Source organism: Phalangium opilio, unplaced genomic scaffold (assembly GCF_054372755.1).
Source record: "Phalangium opilio isolate 3A_F unplaced genomic scaffold, DU_Popi_V2 ptg000017l_1, whole genome shotgun sequence".
Classification (NCBI taxonomy): domain Eukaryota; kingdom Metazoa; phylum Arthropoda; class Arachnida; order Opiliones; family Phalangiidae; genus Phalangium; species Phalangium opilio.
Genome location: NW_028324151.1, coordinates 8,659,497 through 8,671,521, shown reverse-complemented (window position 1 = coordinate 8,671,521; position 12,025 = coordinate 8,659,497). Strand labels below are relative to the sequence as shown.

The window sequence follows — 12,025 nt, the reverse complement described above, 5'->3', positions numbered from 1 at the left end:
AAAAGGAGCACAACCATCCTCTTGATCGGTCCGCGGTGATAGAAAACCGAGTAATAGGGGTCATGAAGGAGAGAGTGGTAGCGAGGCCTTTGGACTCTGTTGGTAAAGTGAGTACGCAGGACATAACTAGGTTGGGTTGGGTTGTAATCATTCTGTTTAGGGTGAAAAATATTTTGGGACAAATGAGTTTGGGAGAAATGGGAATTGGGAAAACTGTTTTTGGGTTAAATGGGGGAGAATCTTAAAATCAATGCGTTATTAGAACATGAATGCGATAATTTACAAAATTTCAATATAGGCCTAATAACTGTTTCAACGGCAAATGTTTAAAAAATCCCTCTAAATAGTAGCAAATTTGAGTGTGTGGTTTTTAAGCGACTTGGAAAGTTATTGTTTTTCAACATAAATTTAGCAGTCGATAAATCACCAACTCCAATTCGAAAGAAGTCCAATAGAGTAATGGCAGTACTATGTATGCAAACGTCATACCCGTCTATCTCTTAGCTCAGTGTCATCCCCCTACTGTATCCCCTCTTGCAAGAGTACGTCGAGAGGGAGGGATTCACATTCTACGCCCCTCTCTACCGCCACTAGTTTATTGAGGATTTTCCACCTCAAATGATCTTACATCGCTTAAAGCGTGAAATAATAACTTAGAATTAAATTTAACTTAAAGTTCATAATCGAGCTTGTCCATCCAATTTGGTGTTGGAACTCCATCCACCGTCGGCGGGCACGATGGAGGTGTTGGCGCCGCATCGTTGGGCTTTGGGCGTTTCCTGTACCGGTGTCGCAATGAGGACGTCCTCACTGGGGGTTGCCACGGCCGGAGCAATTTTAGCCGGGCTTGGCGTTGGAGTAGTCCTCCGAGTCGCCGCCCTCGTAGGCTCGGGGTCGTTGAGGCCTTGGAAGTTCCCGTAGGTTTCAGGGCCGAAGTTGCAACAGGCGGGATCTTGACGTTGCCATCGGCTGCACCACTAGGGGGCAACGGCGCTCCCATGGCCGTGTTCGACGCGTTCTTTACACGCTTATCTAGGACGTATGCGGCTCTTCCACGCCCTAGGTATGGGCTTCCCCGGGGATGGCGACCACGGTGACAGTACCCGTTAGGCTGTGTTCCTTGGGCTGGTGCTGCGGCATTTTGGGCTCCCGGGCGACGGTCAAGTGTGTAGGGATTGCGCCGAGTAGTCCCTGACCACCTTTGCCAAATGGGAAGATAATCACCAGCGGTGATTGGACGACGGGGTTTAGGTTTACCTTGGTGGCGTTTGAAATTCATGACTGTTCTAGGCGATAGCTGTAGAAAAGAAAGATGGATATCATAGTGTTCAATTGGACTTATATACATAAATCTTCTACAACCCCCACGCTCTCTTTTTCTAATGTTCCAATAAGAACGATGCTTTACTTACAAAAATTTGTTTTTACCAGGAATAGTAAATAGTGACACCGGGACCGTCCATGGTCGAAGGTCAAGTTGTTTTCGGTTATAGGTACTTCCCCCTCCTTTAACCGAACCATGGCTCGAGTCAATTGCATTGTTATCAGTATCGGGTCACTCGCTCCTTATCTTTTATGGAAGAATATGTTGCAGACTTTTGATCTGACTTACCTAATTATCTTAATTGACACTAAAGGGGTTTCATAAAATTCCTTCCCCTCTCGAGGCTTAAACTTCAGTGCAGTTATTTTTCTAAAAAATCAAAGTTAATGTTGTTATAAAAGACGATACACGAAAAAACCTGTTTTAGGGGCTTTTCTATGATTGTTAGTCTAAGATGTTTTTTAATGGAAATAGATTAGTTTTTTTACCTATTTGTAAGTAAATTATACCGAAGGTCAAGGGTGATTGGGTAAACAGAGTTGAAGTGGAAGCTTTTGTAACAGAAAATGGGGAACTCTCGAATTGTACGCGGACCCAAATGGTCACAAGTTTTTAGCTCGCTACAAATTAGCCAATGTAATTTAGATGGCTCCAAAAGAGCCCAATTGTAAGCTACAAATTAGCATATGTAATTTAATTTGTTTAAACCAGATTTATAATTAAATCAGTCATACTCGTTTTTAAAATTCGTAGTCTTTATTTGATTCCAAATACAATCAGGGAATTTTTCAATCGTTCCCAAAGCTAGCTCTCCCACTGTGCGCGACGGGCTTTTCGAGAAAATGAATTAGTCACCACAGCAGTGTTGTCAGGACTTCTGTGAGTTAAGCTGCTATAGAGCTCGGTATTATACAGGGTTCTATCTCCATTTTTTCCCTAAGGGTCACTGTTTTCGAGTTATGATTTGAGTGTTTTAGGTATGACCCCTTAATTAAATTAGCTTTGTCTTTTAGTTTCTTAATTAAATCAACACTTTTAAACGGTGGCCCAGAATATTTTCGACTCAAAATGGCCCAAAGAACACCCCTTAATTTATGGCAGACTTATCAGAAACGCCCTGTATAATAACACGTAGCTAAAACGTCGATTACAAATTTTGAAACATTTTTAGTGACCCTGTTTTGTTGTCCTTACTGTTTAGTAAACGTTTTCCGCTGTTCTACTGTTCCCAAAAGAAAATTTAATAGTGAAACATTTATTATATTTAATATGTTCCAAAGAATTAAAAGATTACGTAATTTATTTATTCAACTTTTATACTTTATTAATTAACATTAATTTAACATTTAATTTGTCGAAGCTCGGATTAAATAGAAATTATAATTTGCGGAAATGCCTGTTTTTAGTGAAGCGCTTTTATCTTAAAATCAGGGATAGATTTAATTTTAGGAGTAGGAATGGAGAACAGAATAATGTGGGCGTGCGTCAAAGTCCCGGACCCCCTTCCACGGGACGGAGGGGAATGAAAGAAGAGGCGAATCATAGCGACAGAGGTAAAAAGGAATTAAGTATTTTTCGCCGTCCCCGCCAGCAACGTCATCAAAACGTAGTTCAAGTGAGCCAATAAGATAATTTAAACTTTCGTTACGTGTTGGAGGGAGGGGCTCTATACTGGGCTATGAGTCGGACTGAAGTAAATACTAACCGTTTTCCATTCCTACTTCTAAAATTAAATCTTTCCCTGTTAAAACTGAATTATTTTAAAAATATATCGCTGAATTTAATCGTCTATGTTGAACGGTTTTTTTCAGAACGTATTTTTTGTTTTTTCTTTTGAACAAATATGCCAAAATGTTGTAGTAAAATCCACCAAAAATGTCGGCAAGTGACAGGCCTAACCAAAGACCAAATTGTCCACCCTTAATCAGAAAAATACAATTAAACCGAAATTAGTTTACATATGTGTAAAAATAAGACCTGATTGACTTATGATAAATTCCTAGCCCAAACAACTTTACCTAGGCCGCTAAAATATGCTACGTAGTATGTGCTCACTAAAAATGGTTTTTCCAATCCGCCACCATCTTGGAAAATGGCAGCCAGAAATGAAAACCCCTTACAAACGGAATTATTTCGGGTATTGACTAAAATTTTGTATACAGATTTACTAAATCCTGTAGACCGAATGTACTGTTTTCGGTTTGAATATGCCGCTATCTTGGAAAATGGCAGGCAGAAATGAAAACAACTTACTAACGGAATTATTTCTGGTTTTTTTAGTAGATTTGACTAAAATTAAGTATACAGGTTCACTGCACCCTGTAGACAGAATATAAGGTTTTCGGTTTGAATATTCCGCCATCTTGGAAAATGGCATCCAGAAATGAAAACTCCCGAATTATTTTAGTTTTTTTTTTCAACCGAATTGACTAAAATTATGTTTACAGGTTTACTATATCCTGTAGACAGAATCTATCGTTTTCGGTTTGAATATTCCACCATGTTTGAAAATGGCCGTCGGAAAAGGAACTAAAACATCCTGCCAGTATTCTGTCGGCAACTTTTAACTGTTCTAACAGAATTTCCAGTTTCACTGATATTTGAAAAACTGGTTAACAATCTATACAAGGAAGTTTGATTTTTGGCTTGAAACTACGGCCATTTTAGAAAATAGCGGCCTGGTAAAGTAGCGATAACATCCACACATTTTAAGGGAACATTTGCTAGTTAAGTGAAATGATTCTATACTAACCAGGTTTGAAAAGAAGTCTGTTACCTGTAAATGATATTTAATTATCTTGGAAATATTTTCAGATATAAAATTTAGTAGGTACAGACCCGATACTTGGGATTCGATTCGAATCTTGTGATGTCCGAATTTCGTAAGTAAAAGCGAACTCTGTAATTTGAAATGGTCTATGAATCTTAAAGAAAGTTGACATTTTTCAAAGCATTCAATACGCACAATCCAGATCCAGTATCGTTGTTGATTCCGTGCTAGAAAATATTTATACGCAAGGTGTTCCAAAAATTGTGGTAGGACCGATGTAGAATGGGTGTTTTTGGGAAATTTTGATTTGAGAATGTTATGGCACATTTTTGACTCAAAATCACCCATCACTCTACCAAAGAGGAGAGAGAGGGAGATCGAAAGGTGCTTTGTAAAATCCGCCGAAAAATGGGAAAATAGGGGGTAGTAAAAACAATTTTCGGTACGTTTAGTTTTAGGACGCACATCCTTTGCGCATTGGGGGATTGACCTCCTCGCCTTATCTCTGTCATCCCCTACGTCAACTATGTGCGAGAAAGCTGCGCTCAGGCGCAGCGCGGCCGCGGTGTACCGTAGATTTATCCCCGTTTTCATCACGCATGGATCATGGCTGCCTATACTGATTCTCTCTCCCTCTTTCTCTCCTCTTTGACTCTACTTCCGTCCTACCACTCTTTTTGGAAATGTCTATCAGAAATTTAGGAAGCGTTCTTATCGCGATTTCGAGTCTAAAATGTTCTATGGCATTTTTGCCGTAACGTTTGGATTGTTTTAAGGGGTCATTCATAAAGTACTCCACTATTAATTTGAAAACGATGGCCCGGACGGAAAAATGTCATAAAACATTTTAGACTCGAAATTGCAATGAGAACACCCCCTTAATTTCTAACATCCTGTGCGTTTGTAATTGCACTGAAATAAATATGCTATTTTTCACTATAAGGGTTTAGCTGACCCACAACAGTCTTGTCAGAACATTTAGGAATCCAGGGAGAAAAGAGGTAAGATGGTTAGGGGATTATCACTAACCATCAACACTGCAGCCCATAAACATCAGGTAAGAATTTGAAATGTTTTTGACCCCTTTAGTGACAACTTTGTGTACAATCATAAGTAGAGATGACCGATACCAGCCTTAACTCGACACCGATCGATACCGGTGCAAACATGAACCGATACCGATCGGTACCGATATTTACTCACTATGATCCAAAACCCGATACTTCAACCGATACCGATATTTTTAGTAGTTCAGTGAGATTTACATATGTATAAAAAATACTACGAAATAATTAGAGTAATTTCATGAATTATACTACCAAGTACAATGTTATAATAAATTAATATCACGGCTTACTGACATTTATAGAAATGTATTATCACCATCAATACATTACTGAAAGACCTAAAAATGTCATGTAACGTCATCTAAAGCATTTTGAATGAGTATCGGTTTATTATCATATTAAACCAACGGATCCGATACTATCGGGAAACCCCGAGTATCGGCGCCAATACCGATATGGTATCGGTACCGGTTCATCCCTAATCACAAGTAAATAAGTTTGATATGGGATACGCTTACAATTTGACTTAGTGTTGACAGCGACACTGTATAATGCACTGATCTATAAATAAAAAGGCAAATATATTAATTAAGCAATATATTAAGCATAAATTTCATATAACAAATTAAAATTTCACGGTAAAAATGTTTAAATTTCATTTAAACAACTCAGCCGAGGTACCATTGACTCAATGCATAATCGCTGTACTTAGGGTGTACTCAAGGCACAATTGTATGTAATATATAAAACCTACCCTTGAATGATCACACGCAATTTGTAATTGGTATACAGAGAACAATATGGGAGCGTGATCAATCATCAACTATAGATATTTGCTTTCAAATGCTCAATAATCTCCATTTATTAGTATACACTTTGAAACTTATGAAAGTTTGTTTTACAAACTGAGATTTGTGTTTCACACGAAAATCATTCAGTGTAATTTGGCACCTGCTTTGGTTTATTAATCCAGCTTAATTAGCAGGAATATATTTAATTTTAGAAGTAGGAATGGAGAACGGTTAGTATTTACTTCAGTCCGACTCGTAACCCAGTATAGAGCCCTCCCTCCAACACGTGACGAAAAGTTTAAATTATCTTATTGGCTCACTTAAACTACGTTTTTGATGACGTTGCTGACGGGGACGGCCAAAACACGTAATTCCTTTTTACCTCTGTCGCTATCACTCGCCTCTTCCTTTCATACCCCTCCGTCCCGTGGAAGTGGGTCCGGACTTTGACGCGCGCCCAGATTACATTCCTACTTCTAAAATCAAATCAATCCCTGATTTTAATAATGCCTCGAAGAGGTAATACAGACACAGTCACACACAAATGATAGATAAAAGATCCTGAATTTAATGGTAAGACCAAAATAAGGCATATTTACTCGCAAGAATGTCGGCAATCGCATTTTCTAACATTTTCTAGGAGTTGTTCTCGGGCACCATATACGCAACACTCTACAAACAAAAAGCATACCCTTTAAACAAAACAGTAAATAGTCTACTTCGATGGTAAAAAATTGTAGGTAACCCTCGTATTGGGCGTACATAGGAAAAATCACATAAAGTGTCTAACTGGAAGCTTTTTCATCGACATCCGTTTTGAAGGGGGTCAAACTTTATTATAATCACTTCCAACACCCCATGCATGTTAACTCACTACAAATATCGTACTGCAAGTTTGCAACGCGAAAGGCAAAGGCCCGCGTTTTTGTCCGACACAAAGTAAACTCTGGAGTTACCATAGTTTCTCGGTTGACCACTATAATTCGCAGGGGAATAACGAGTAGCTCATCAATGAATAATCTGATTGACTTAAAATGATTTCAAAACGATTCCCGATAGCGAGTCAGGCGGTGGCAAAGGCAGGCTAAAATGGTTGTTAGATACTTTGTGTTTTTTCTATGTACCTTTGATGATTTCAACGAAGTAGTCAGTGTGGACTTTGACTTAACATTGATACAGATGACGCAGATAAAAATGTAATATACATTTCCGAAAGTTTGTTGGTTTCTTTGTCCGTACTGTTTTTCAGAGAGAGCTCATAGTTTATTATTCACTTATAATTTTGTGAAGCGAATTTGGTTTCTATATGACTCAGCAAACGGAAAATTGAAATCCAAGCGCGAGCGGATCTTTATTTACAAATTGAATTGCAGAGCGCTTCGAGATCGACCCAGAGCAGTAAATGGAATACGCTTTGAGTACTTCCATAAGTTGTCACTGGTTACTGAGAGCTTGTCATGAAGTGACGTTGGTGAAACGTCATAAATTCTCGCACAGCAACGCCTGGTGAGGCGCTGACAAAGGTTTAGTATAGCCTAAATATGAAGATGGACTGCAAAACAGTGTGCAGTCAATTCTCGCGTCGTTCTCGAACTAGCTCTCAGTAAGTCTCTAGCATTAAGAAGTATATACTTATGGCATATATCTTGTTTACTTATGGTACTTATTATATTCTTTTAGGGAAGAAATGAATGCGCCACCGAGAGTTTGTTTTTCTTTCGAAAATGGACGTGAGTTTTTTTATCTGAAACACCTTGTGGTTTACTTTGTGTCGCATCCAAGATATCACAAGGATTGTCCGTCATGGGGTAATTCACCAATGGATCCTTGCAATTGCATTTCTCCATGGTGAGGTTATTCCAACATTCATCCATGCAACTCTTATGAGACAAGAAGATTTTAATTACATATCTGTATTTTTTCACCCAACAACAGTCAATGTTTCACTGAAATGTCAGCAAGTGCAAAGCTAGACTCCTCCTTATAAAAGGTATGGATATAGGACGAAGCTTCGCTTTGTACGTGCAGGCATTTCAAGATGATATGAGGGGTCATCTGTAAAACAATCCAAACATAATTGGTTTAGGGTGTTTCCCTTTGAGAAAAATATCATAAACATTTTCGACTATGAATTGTCCGCCCATAAAACCTACTGTAGTTCTGTACTACCCACATTTTAGGAACCCCCTTGTGAGGACGTTTGAGAAGGAGAGTCGGAGAGCCCAAATTCTCCGTCAGTGCCCCTTTCAAAACCGGTACCAGTGGTGTGGCTCGATATCAGAGTGCCGCGCATGCGCAGCCGGCGCAACAGAGATTAAAAATAAAACAGAAGTTCGGTTACGTTTCGGTCAGTATTACGGTCGACTCGGTCGAGGCTTAGGTGATTCTTGTACGTGCTAACAGGGCCTCGGTAAACTAACCTTAGCCTGCCTAAGATACAGTTACCACGCTGATCTCTGGTGTGAGCCGTTTTTTCGTTAACGGCGTTTGAATTTCCTCCAGTTTTAGCTTCCCGAAGCTAGAGGCATTTGTGGGCGAGATTTATACGTGCACTTATAAATCCCGCCCACTATCCTTTTCCAAGCCAAAACCGGAGTTCAGGAGGAAAGTCCCCTTGTAGGGGATACACAGGAGCCGCGCTATGCTTTAACGGATCACGTGACGTCTGAATCCTCGGCTGTGCGCCGAAGTAGGTGCGCGTGAGAGCGATATCAGGCTGTGCCGTTATAGTTACCTTCCCTCTTCTATCTATGATTCTCCTTCTCATACGTGCTCACTGGTATCTAAAACCAAGGTGATACCTTTCTAGAATCATCCTTATATTCGCGGCAATTATCGATGTAAGGTGCCTTCAATCTTTTTTCGTAAATCTGTGTAAAAAAGACTTAATTCTTCCTATTTTTGATTTTAATGTTAAAATTGGTATGGTAAAGTCTCTAACCTGGTCCATGCTAATGTAGGTGTAGGTGTCAGGGGAGACGTGAATTATATCTGATGTTAATTTAGGGAGGACATTTTTGTTATGTTGAATTTCTACGTGAAGACCCATATTTGATACAAATGATGTAAGATACTCTTTCACATCCACGTCGAAAGCCAAACTTAACCCTGTGAAGAAAAATAAATCGGTATTAAATGGAAGCAGAAGGGGATAATTGAAGAGCGATGACACTCTGTGCATCCTCCAAAGAACTTGGAACATATATATACACACTTCGGTCCTATTATCCTTTTTTTTTGAACGCCCTGCATGCCAGTTTTTCGGCAACTTTTCTTATTTACGTAGACAAAATAATTTTCTTGGCTTTAAGAACGTCTTTACAAAATTCAAAAGAAAAAGACCTCTAGAGAAAGAGATCAACCTACCACTTATGTAACCGTAAGAAGTCGATGGATCGTCAAAGTTGGTGCGAAAGCAATTGTTTCCAAACATTGCTGACCTAATTTGAGTAAAATTTCTAGAAAAAACACCATAAATTAAAAATTCTGAATGAAAAGGGCTTAAAAAGGGATAGATTTAATTTTAGAAGTAGAATGGAGAACAGAGTAATGTGGGTGCGCTTCAAAGTCTCGGACCCTCCTCCACGGGACGGGGGGGGGTATGAAAGAAGAGGCGAGTCATAGCGACTGAGGTAAAAAGGAATTACGTATTTTTCGCCGTCCCCGTCAGCAACGTCATCAAAACGTGGTTTAAGTGAGCCAAAAAGATAATTTAAACTTTTCGTTACGTGTTGAAGGGAGGAGCTCTGTACTGGGCTATGAGTCGGACTGAAGTAAATACTAACCGTTCTCCATTCCTACTTCTATAATTAAATCTAGTCCTGGCTTAACTGAAATCAGAAAAAAAATATGTGGCCACTGAGAGTAAATAACACCATAGTGAAAATCGGCGGGTCATTTATATTCAGAGTCAAACTCTGTTTTAAGGGTAGATAGTAGGGGACCCCAAACGGTTTCTTCAGTTCGAAGAACTATTTTTGTTATAATATATTTTTGGTTTAAATATGCCAAGCCCCTTTGCTAATAGACTTCAGTAAGCCTTTTTGTATCACTTGGATTTCCATAAAGAGATACTATTTCTTCTCAAATGGCGCGCTAATATGACAACCTACTCGTGGGAGCAATAGTTACTGTTGTACAAGCACGCTTTTACAAACTCGGAACTCTTCTGGGAGGCGTTAGTCTTTTCCTCTTCGGTAAGAAGCATTGCAAAGTCTAACGTAGCCAATAGTCTAGACAAAAACTCGCTCTTAATATTATGGCAATCAAATTGTGACGTGTTGAACTCGAAAAACTACGTTACGAAACAACGAATCAGACTCTTATTATTTTAATTTTAAAAACATTATTAATTATTAATTTTAAAACAAATTACTTCGTAATCCTTGGGCCTGTCACAAGTTCTCTTCATAAAGCTTTCTGCTACCTTCCACTTTAAGGACACATCAAAATCTTCTTCTGCCGCTCGTTCGCAGAAATATGACTTCTTAATACTTAAAGATAAATTTAAAATGATGTTTAGACGGTGCAACCTTCACCAGGGACTATTGTGGCGTATTTAGCCACATCGTTTGATGGGCATCTAAACGATAGTCAATTAGTTTCACTTCTCCTGTTGTAAAAGTTACTTACTATTGTGTTAAGATGATATTTTTCGTTCGTTTTAGATTTTCATTGGTTATTTTAAAAGGGATGAAGATTATGGGTTGTGTCTTGGTGTATGGGTTACAATTTTAGCACTGTAGAAGGTAGCGCGTCAAGGGGCTATTCACTAATGATAATTTTCGTTCATTAGTGATTTTCAAAAGTATATAGATACTAGCTGTTACCCGCGGCGTCGCTCGCGTGTAATAAGAACTTCCATCAAAATGATAATGGGTAGATTTTACTGATGCCTAATATTTTTGTAGCACCCTAGGCACTCGGCGTTGCCCGTCAGCCCATCGGGACATTTTTTATTACTTTTCACGCGGACATTATTCCATAAAGAATGTTTTTTTAGTTTTTGGCCGCCATTTAAAAAGATGGCAACAAATCGAACCCAAAAGACCATTCAGTCCGTCTACTGTATAGGTTATAGGAAACCCGTGTACTAAATATTTTTGAAATCGGTTGAAACGCGCGGACTTTGTTGCATAGAGAAAAGTTTTTACATTTCTGGGCGCCATTTTTTAAGATGGCGGCGGATTGGAAAAATATTTCTTAGTACGCCCTTACTACTCATGAGTAACGTTCCTGCAAATTTTCAGCCTTCTAGGGCAAGCGGTTTGGGCTGGGCGTTGATTATCAGTCAGTCAGTCTGTCTGTCTGTCAGTCAGTCAGTCAGGACTTTGATTTATATAGATATAGATAAAAACAAAAAGTACACTTCGTTGAAACTTGCTCCCGCCGTGTTGTATGAGAAGCCCTCTTTTATCCCAGAATAGTGTCGATCCCCCTCTAATTATGATTACCTTCACGACCGTGGCATAGGGAACAAGCTCATAAAGTAGCAGTTGCTAGGTCTAGTACCTTAAATTAACGTTTGGATCTCAAGCATTATGTACTACTTTCTATAAACCTACGACGTCAAGAAGCTCTTCCCTGATTGGTTAGTTCCTGTAGGCGGTTGAGCGGAGGGTAGTTAGCTTCTCAGTTTACATGTCGTGTACAGCCAAACGCGGGGAATTGTTAATGACGTGCACTTTTTGTTTTCATATCTATACACTTTTGCTCACGCTTACATAAAGGTGTATTTCACATTCTAATTATTTTTTTCACGTTTACTTTTGATGCTTTAAAAATGGATAATGATTCATTATTTATTATTATTTTCATTGGTGATTTAAAAGTTACGGGCATTATGGGTTGTGTCTGGGTTACGGCTTATAATTTTAGCACTGTTAAAGGTAGCGCGTCGAGGGGCTATTTTTAAAAGGGATAGAGATTCATTGGTGATTTTTTAAAAGGGGTAATAATTACTGAGGGTCTACTCACTAAAAACTCATTAAAGATTTTAAAAAGGATTAAGTCTTACTTGGGGGTTACCTTAGCAACTAAAATGTTCTCGATAGAGCCTTACAAACGATGGGGC

General features: G+C 38.9%; 1 long non-coding RNA gene across 1 annotated transcript; it reads right to left on the bottom strand.

Annotated features, from left to right (window-relative positions):
* Nucleotides 1-3,023: 3,023 nt before the first annotated feature.
* Nucleotides 3,024-4,223, bottom strand: LOC149702937 (uncharacterized). Its single transcript, XR_016381674.1, has 3 exons — nt 4,163-4,223; nt 4,077-4,100; nt 3,024-3,243 (listed from the first exon to the last, which is right to left on the bottom strand). It is a non-coding gene; the product is annotated as an uncharacterized LOC149702937 (long non-coding RNA).
* Between the last annotated feature and the right edge of the window lie 7,802 nt (nt 4,224-12,025).